The sequence below is a fragment of the Schistocerca nitens genome, chromosome 7 (assembly GCF_023898315.1).
Source record: "Schistocerca nitens isolate TAMUIC-IGC-003100 chromosome 7, iqSchNite1.1, whole genome shotgun sequence".
Classification (NCBI taxonomy): Eukaryota; Metazoa; Arthropoda; class Insecta; order Orthoptera; family Acrididae; genus Schistocerca; species Schistocerca nitens.
In genome coordinates, this window is record NC_064620.1 from 447,365,721 (window position 1) to 447,374,799 (window position 9,079).

Below are 9,079 nucleotides of genomic sequence, written 5' to 3' on the forward strand. Positions count from 1 at the left end.
GGATGCCCTTTCCATCGCCACTCCACATTCCTCCGAGACGGGCACGGAATTAGTGTGCCTCGCGGAATGGGCGCGCGGTCAGAGGCGCCATGTCCTGGATTGCGCTGCCCCTCCCTCCGGAGGTTCGAGTCCTCCCTCGGACATGGTTGTGTGTGTGTTTCTCTTAGCATAAGTTAGTTTACGTTAGTATAGATAGTGTGTAAGTCTAGGGATCGATGATCTCAGCAGTCTCGTCCCTTAGGAATTCACACACATTTTTGAATTTGTGGACCCCAGCTACTTGAGTCTAGTATTACCCCAAGTGTGCGCACCTTTCTCCTAAATGTCCACGAATCAAGTAACTGAGGCGGGACGTGGATAGCAATACGGTTTCCGCCTACTGGTATGTGAAAAACCGCAAAAAAAACAACATCTAGGTTGGCCGACTCACAGGCCTTCGCCCCTGGGAGGATTGGATTGCGGTCAGCGCGCCTCCCCGAATCCCGGAAGTGGTGTACTAATGCGCACGGTTGGCCTGGCAGTTTCTTGTTTGTGGAAATCACTTTGAATACATTTAAGCCTGTAAGTACAGTGTTTTCACGAGTATAATATGGATCGCAGTACTTCCTCCATTACTTCTGACAACGTGTTTGGTAGAGAGCCATGAAGAAACCAAAGTAAAACGAGCGCACTTATGAGAACCAGACCCTTGTCGAAAGGCATAGCAAGAGTACAGCGGAATCTTTCTTTGGTCAAAGTCCGCAAGTGCAGAACACAACATTAACGAAGAACGCTTGTCTGAATTTGCACAGACGATTGCGCTGTGCCATGCGAACCGCTTGTGGGACTGTCTTCAGAGAGTCAGTGTACAACGACGCGGTTAAAATTTCTACCTACAGAAAATACGTACACTCACCTTCTGGTGATATCTCCTTGAACAGCAGCTTACACGCCCGCCCTATTGGAGAACGAACAATGTAGGCTATCTCGACTGGAAAATCTGTAGTGGAACTAACGGTACTATCCGAGTCTAGATGGTTCAACAAACGTGATCTAGTATCAGATTACGTGAACCAGTGAAAGATCCTGAGCGACGACTTCGATACTCATAATAGTCAGCTTATGGTAACCAACCGAACCTGTCTTTTTGTGACAGAACAGAAAAATCGGAACTGGAAGAGTGCAGAAAGTTGAAATAAGCAGTTCACATAATATGCAAAAAACTCGTGATTTCTCAAACTGGGGAACAATCAAGAATGGGGTGCCGCAAGTTTTGGTCTTGGGTCCTCTGCTGTTCTTAATATATATTAATGACTTGCCATTCTATATTCACGAAAATGCAAAGCTGGTACTTTCTGCCGATGATACAAGTATAGCTATCACACCCATCAGACAAGAGTTAACTGATGAAATTGTAAACGATGTTTTTCAGAAAATCATTAAGTGGTTCTCTGCAAATGGGCTCTCATTAAACTTTGACAAAACACAGTATATACAGTTCCACACGGGTAAATGGAATGACACCATTAATAAATATAGACCTCGATCAGAAATCGGTAGCTAAGGTAGAATATTCAAAATTTCTAGGTGTATGCATTGATGAGGGCTTGAACTGGAAAAAACACACTGAAGATCTGCTGTAACGTTTGAGTTCAGCTACTTACGCTATTAGAGCCACTGCAAATTTTGGCGATATACATTTCAGTAAATTAGCTTACCACGCCTATTTTCATTCTCTGCTTTCGTATGGCGTCATATTCTGGGGTAAATCATCATTGAGTAAAAGAGTGTTTATTGCACAAAAGCGTGTAATCAGAATAATTGCTGGAGCTCATCCAAGATCATCCTGCACACACTTATTTAAAGAGCTAGGGATCTTCACTGTAGCCTCACAATATATATATCTATTCACTTATGAAATTTCTTATTGACAATCCGAACGAATTAAAAATAATGGCAGTGTAGGAGATAGGATGATCTTCAATACTCAAGGTTAAATCTAATTTTGGCTCAGAAAGGGGTAAATTATGCTGCCACGAAAGTCCTTGGTCACTTACCTAATAACGTCAAAAGTCTGACGAATAGCCATATAGCGTTTAAAAGGAAATTAAAAGAATTTCTGAATGGCAACTCCTTCTACTCATTAGATGAATTTTTGGATATAGTAAGTGGGTAATTTCCCCACCCAAAAAATTAAGTGTCATGTAATATTTTGTGTAATGTAATATCTTGTATAGACACCTTTAATTATCCTGACACGTTCCACTTCATTACGAAGTGTCGTATTCATGATCTATGGGACAAGTACTAATCCACTATAATTTAATCTGAGGCACAAGAAGGTCAGTTTTAAGTCATCATTCCGCAAAACTATTACGTCTATTTAGAGTTCCTAATACACGCGTCTGAACATGTTCAAGGCTGAGTTCCGAATTGCATATAGATTTCACAAAGCAGTTCTTTAGCTCTCAAAATATCTTCTGACGAGGTAATATACGTCATAACCAATCCGGTATTAGTAGTAGACCGCAGAATCCTATGTGTTTTACGTATGACCAATGCTTTCATGAGCAGTTTATTAGAAATACAAATTTTATGAAATCCAGAAATTTCAAAATAGCTCCTTGTTTTAATAGCTAAATTGTAGTAAAATGTTTCTTCTTTTACCATTAGCATAAACTGGCTAGCTGCACTTCACAAATTTCCCCAATCAGTATGATTCACTGTGTTTGTACTGATAAAATGCAATTAATAGAGAAAACAGTAAACATTTGTTATGTTACTTCGCATTCATATGATCATTCACACTAACAATTAAACACATTAAATCAATAATAATAGAAGCAGTAACACTTTTAGAAGATACAGTTTTGTTTCCAGAATATGCTGTTTTGGCTACGTATGATTTAAGTGCGTAAGATGCTGACACCTTTCGTCCACAGCCGTAACTACAGGAACTGCTGCATATTAAGAGCACATCTGCCGTGCTAGAACTATGACTCGTGTATGACGCTGTCTGCTCGCTGTCGTCAGACTTATGAGCTCGGTGGGCTCTGCGGATTTTCAATAGGCGCGACTGCGTAACTGCTGCCGCGAAAGAACATTCCCGTGCGCACACAGCGACAGGAAAATCGCAACTACTCTCAGTAGCGCCATGGATTTAATCGAAACGGCTAGTTTGGTGGCGATTCCACTACGAAGAAAAGCGAGAAAACAGAGCAGATATCGCTACTGGTGAAAGGCCACTTTTAGCCAGTTACTTGAAGAATTACAAAACCACCCAAATAAATTATTTCAAAGCTATCGGATGAGCGTAAATAATTTTATCGCAGTGGTTCAAGCAATAGGACAGAAAGAACAAAAGAAGACACAACATGCAGCAAGTCTGTATCCCCCGAGCAGCGCCTGTCAGTGACCTTCAGGTAAGCCCATATCATTTCATTCAACAGTTCCGTTTTTATTGCCTTTTTACATTGTTTAAGAAAATTATTACTAAGAAAATCACTACTACAAGTCGAAACTGGAACTTGTTTCCTGTGAGAACTACAAAACCTAATTGCGAATAGAAGTTTCCGACTTCGTGTTGCAATTGTCAGCAGGGGCACAGAAGTACAGTTTATGGAGATTCCATTTCATTTAGGACATTTGTCGAATACTGCTGGACGAAATAAGTTGCTGGAGAATAAGTTGCTTGAGTGGTGTTACTATGATGCATGTTCGGATGCTGTGGAAATATTTCTGGAAGCTAATAATATGTGGCATTTTTCATCACGTTCAGTATTTTACTTCCTCGTAACATTTCTGTTCTTCGTTGAACTTCGCCAGCATGGGGATAAGCATTAAAGCAAAATTTTGTCCTCCTTGATTTCTTCAATTTCTTTCTCTTTTAATAGAATTAAGAGTGATTCCATGTATCAAGCAACCCTCTTAGCTTCTCTTTTAGTAGAATGTCTTGGGTAAATACAGACTACTCTGACGTGACGTGTTCCCATGTCACGTCAGGCACCGTTGGACCACGTCAGACATGAAGCGGTTGCCTGACGTATAGAAACATGAAACAACTACTTCGTGTGCATTGCATTTCCCGACAGTTTGTTCTGAACCTGCAACCATGGTTGTACTCCATGTTTTTGGCATTGTGGAAGAATAAGATGAAGAAGAAATGGCTGCTCTGTGTATTGCATCCGTTTGCTCGTCTACAGAATGGGTGCATCGTATCAATATGGGGCGAGACGGATTCGGGGAGTTCCAAAATTTAATACCTCAATTAATATAAGATGAAGAGCGGTTTAAATGGTAGTACAGAATGATAAAAACCGAATTCTAGCGTCTCCTGAGCTTTTCTTGTCCGATAATAGAGAAACGCACCACTCAACTCAAGGAAAGCATTCCATTTGAGATACGACTTGCAGTTTGCTTCAGGTAAGTGCTAACACATTATTTTATTATATATCTGGGAGAGAAAAAAATTATCACAGTGACATTTTGAAATTTTGATTGATGTTACTTTCACAAAGTGCGCTTTGTTATACATCAGTGGCTGCACAGAGTAGCCACTCGGTCAGAGGCGCCATTCACGGATTGTGCGCCCCTCCCGCCGGAGGTTCGAGTCCTCCTTCGCGCATGGGTGTATGTCTGTTGTTAAGTTAGTTTAAGTTAGTTTAACTAGGGTGTAAGTCCAGGGAACGACGATCTCAGCAGATTGGTCCCTTAGGAATTCACACACACATTTTTATACGTCAGAAAAGTAATTACAAATTAGCAAAGTTTTATTGCTGTTTTTCTTCCCACTCGTAGGAAAACGTCGAGTCCATTGAGCAGTCCAAACTGAGTTCAGATTTCTGAAGAGATGGTAGTGAGGAGGACTGATGGAATTATGATAGATTTATATTAAGAGTATTGTCGTAACGAGCACTCCGTCTTCAGGCCACGAGTGGCCTACCGGGACCATCCGACCGCCGTGTCATCCTGAGTGGAGGATGCGGATAGGAGGGGCGTGAGGTCAGCACACCGCTCTTCCGGTCGTTATGATGGTATTCTTGACCGAAGCCGCTACTGTTCGGTCGAGTAGCTCCTCAATTGGCATCACGAGGCTGAGTGCACCCCGAAAAACGGCAACAGCGCATGGTGGCCTGGATGGTCACCCATCCAAGTGCCAACCACGCCCGACAGCGCTTAACTTCGGTGATCTCACGGGAACCGATGTATCCACTGCGGCAATGCCGTTGCCACGTTTTAACCAGGGTTCACCTGAAACGAGCTCCCACGTGCAGCTTGCAACGCTGCCCCCAAAGCGATGTTGCTCACCTCCATCTTCACTCTTATTTGCTTATCAGGACGCTATTTTTATCACATTTATCCCTATGCTGAGGAATGAAAGTTCGCATTCTTCGTCCACATTGTTACCTGAGGCAGTGGGTCCACTTTGAAGAAGTACTTGGGAGCGCAAGCGTTGGTTGTCTTTATAATTGTAACAATTTCTTGTACGGATGACAACAAACTTTTTCTTTTCTTTCAAACAGGAGGCCTTATGGGCTCTGCTGAAGGATGAGTATAATTTGCTGGAGAATCTGACACATTGGCCGTTGGATTGTCGATGATGTCCGGCATAGTGGGGATTGCACTTTGGAATAGGTCGTTTCTTGGTGGGTTGGATTGGTAACTTTCTGATGAGACCACTTCTGACTCTGTTTCATCAATCGGATATAAGGCAATCTCTTCCCGTCTTCCATCTTAATCTTCATTATTGGGGCTGTCTTCCGCATTTTCTCGAGTGTTTTTTGTTAAGAGAGTTGGATTCAAAAAGCCAATTCATCCTCAAATTTCCATTTGCTCAAACTCTTTCCTGCCTGACCAGATTTTGTGGCTGTACGGTGTTTAGCCTGGATGTACGCATTTCCTAGTTTATTCCAGTTGTCTTTACATTCATTACCTAGAACAGAGAAATGAGGGCATAATTCTAAGTTAGTTTTTAGTTATCTATCAGTTATTCATTTATTCTCCTTTGGCGCCCAAATACAGTAAAAGGTGGCCTAGTTGCCAAAGGAGGACGTAAAGAGTAGTACTTCAATAATTGGGCATTTTTTCACCGTTAACTGGTACTTGGCAAATTGAAATTCTTACAGAACATTGGGTTTTTCTTTTCGGATTGGATTTTCAACTATTGGAGATATGTTGCTAGGTAATTTGGAAAATTGTACAATCGATTTACGTGTCAAAACCAAACAAAGATGAATGGAAACAGATCGCCAAGGATTATGATGAGAAGTGGAATTATCCACACTGCATAGGAACTTTGGACGTCAAGCACGTTCAAATCCGATGTGCAGCTGGTGCTGGTTCATTGTACTATAACTACAAAGCCGCATATTCCACTGTTTTATTGGCTTTGGTAGATGCAAATTACAAGTCCACGCTTGTTGACGTTGGAGCTTACGACAAACGTAGCGATGGAGGAACTTTCGAGGGATCTCAGACGGGGAAAAGATTTGAAAGCAACAAATAAGCCGTTCCACAAGACAAAGAGGTACTACCAGCAACGGAGAAGTTTCCTCATATAATTGTTGCAGATGAAGCCCTCCCTCTGAATACCTATTTGAGGCGTCCATACAACAAAGCAGCCATTAAAGGTGACGAATAAAAGGTAAACTACTACCGCCATACAAGTTCTCGACGGACTGCAGAAAATGCGTTGCATTTCATGACCTTGTTTCATAGAGAACAAAAGAAGAGAAACGTAGCTCTCAGCAAAGAGGAGCAGACGAGCTGAGGTATCACGGAACTAGTGTATCTGTTTCAGCGCGTGCTGTTTTCTAGCTGCCTCATGAACTTCCATTAGCTGCAGTTGTTCTGGCCAAAGTTCTTCTTGCTCGTTAATACCACAGCACAGGACCCGTGAAATGTTCCGGGCGTTCGAGTCAAAGAGAGTGCTTGTCATTGTTTCCGTTCGGACGTGCTCGCGGACTGAACGACGTGCAAACACGCACTCTGCGGAGCCGCAGAAAAACGCTCTACCCTTTCGAACGGAGTGCCATTGCCAAGGACAACTTGCTGAACCATTTCAGAAACAAAGTGCTTTTTGAACTTATCTCTGGTGAAGACCTCTTCTCTCACGAAATTTCTGCAAATGGGTTCGAGGCTGGCAACACCTTGAATGTGTTCACTTTTCCTTTCGGATTTGTTTCTCGAAAGGGGAAAAATATTCGTTGATGTATTCTGAAGCATGTTGTGTAGACAGGTGGAAGCTAAAACTATTGTATCACCAATTTCTGGTTTAGTTTCAATAGGCTTTAGAAATATTCTCCAGCGCCCGTCTACAATGAAATGCTAAAGTAAGCAAGACATATTATAATCAATTGCCGTTGTTGTAATCATCAACCTATTGCAAAGAGTTAAGCCCTCTTTTTTCTGCAAAAGCATAACTGGTATTCAGAAAATTCAATTTTCTTATGTCGTTCCTATTTATCTCATCTTTTAATTAATCACTATATAGTTGCCAAAGAAAACTTTTTCTCACATAAACTGCCTTTAAAGTCATCTACACTCCTGGAAATGGAAAAAAGAACACATTGACCCCGGTGTGTCAGACCCACCATACTTGCTCCGGACACTGCGAGAGGGCTGTACAAGCAATGATCACACGCACGGCACAGCGGACACACCAGGAACCGCGGTGTTGGCCGTCGAATGGCGCTAGCTGCGCAGCATTTGTGCACCGCCGCCGTCAGTGTCAGCCAGTTTGCCGTGGCATACGGAGCTCCATCGCAGTCTTTAACACTGGTAGCATGCCGCGACAGCGTGGACGTGAACCGTATGTGCAGTTGACGGACTTTGAGCGAGGGTGTATAGTGGGCATGCGGGAGGCCGGGTGGACGTACCGCCGAATTGCTCAACACGTGGGGCGTGAGGTCTCCACAGTACATCGATGTTGTCGCCAGTGGTCGGCGGAAGGTGCACGTGCCCGTCGACCTGGGACCGGACCGCAGCGACGCACGGATGCACGCCAAGACCGTAGGATCCTACGCAGTGCCGTAGGGGACCGCACCGCCACTTCCCAGCAAATTAGGGACACTGTTGCTCCTGGGGTATCGGCGAGGACCATTCGCAACCGTCTCCATGAAGCTGGGCTACGGTCCCGCACACCGTTAGGCCGTCTTCCGCTCACGCCCCAACATCGTGCAGCCCGCCTCCAGTGGTGTCGCGACAGGCGTGAATGGAGGGACGAATGGAGACGTGTCGTCTTCAGCGATGAGAGTCGCTTCTGCCTTGGTGCCAATGATGGTCGTATGCGTGTTTGGCGCCGTGCAGGTGAGCGCCACAATCAGGACTGCATACGACCGAGGCACACAGGGCCAACACCCGGCATCATGGTGTGGGGAGCGATCTCCTACACTGGCCGTACACCACTGGTGATCGTCGAGGGGACACTGAATAGTGCACGGTACATCCAAACCGTCATCGAACCCATCGTTCTACCATTCCTAGACCGGCAAGGGAACTTGCTGTTCCAACAGGACAATGCACGTCCGCATGTATCCCGTGCCACCCAACGTGCTCTAGAAGGTGTAAGTCAACTACCCTGGCCAGCAAGATCTCCGGATCTGTCCCCCATTGAGCATGTTTGGGACTGGATGAAGCGTCGTCTCACGCGGTCTGCACGTCCAGCACGAACGCTGGTCCAACTGAGGCGCCAGGTGGAAATGGCATGGCAAGCCGTTCCACAGGACTACATCCAGCATCTCTACGATCGTCTCCATGGGAGAATAGCAGCCTGCATTGCTGCGAAAGGTGGATATACACTGTACTAGTGCCGACATTGTGCATGCTCTGTTGCCTGTGTCTATGTGCCTGTGGTTCTGTCAGTGTGATCATGTGATGTATCTGACCCCAGGAATGTGTCAATAAAGTTTCCCCTTCCTGGGACAATGAATTCACGGTGTTCTTATTTCAATTTCCAGGAGTGTAGATTCAAGGGCTGTTCAATACTACTAGAAGTAATCACTGGTAAAACTGATAAATGCGTTCGACGTGAGCATATTATTACCGCGCGATTTTCAAAACAGTTACTCAATTTCATTGCTCATTATGACGTTCCGTGCCG

General features: G+C 44.2%; 1 pseudogene; it reads right to left on the minus strand.

The window, feature by feature from the left end:
• Positions 1-5,091: 5,091 nt before the first annotated feature.
• LOC126195952 (5S ribosomal RNA) lies at positions 5,092-5,209 on the minus strand (annotated as a pseudogene).
• Positions 5,210-9,079: the final 3,870 nt, after the last annotated feature.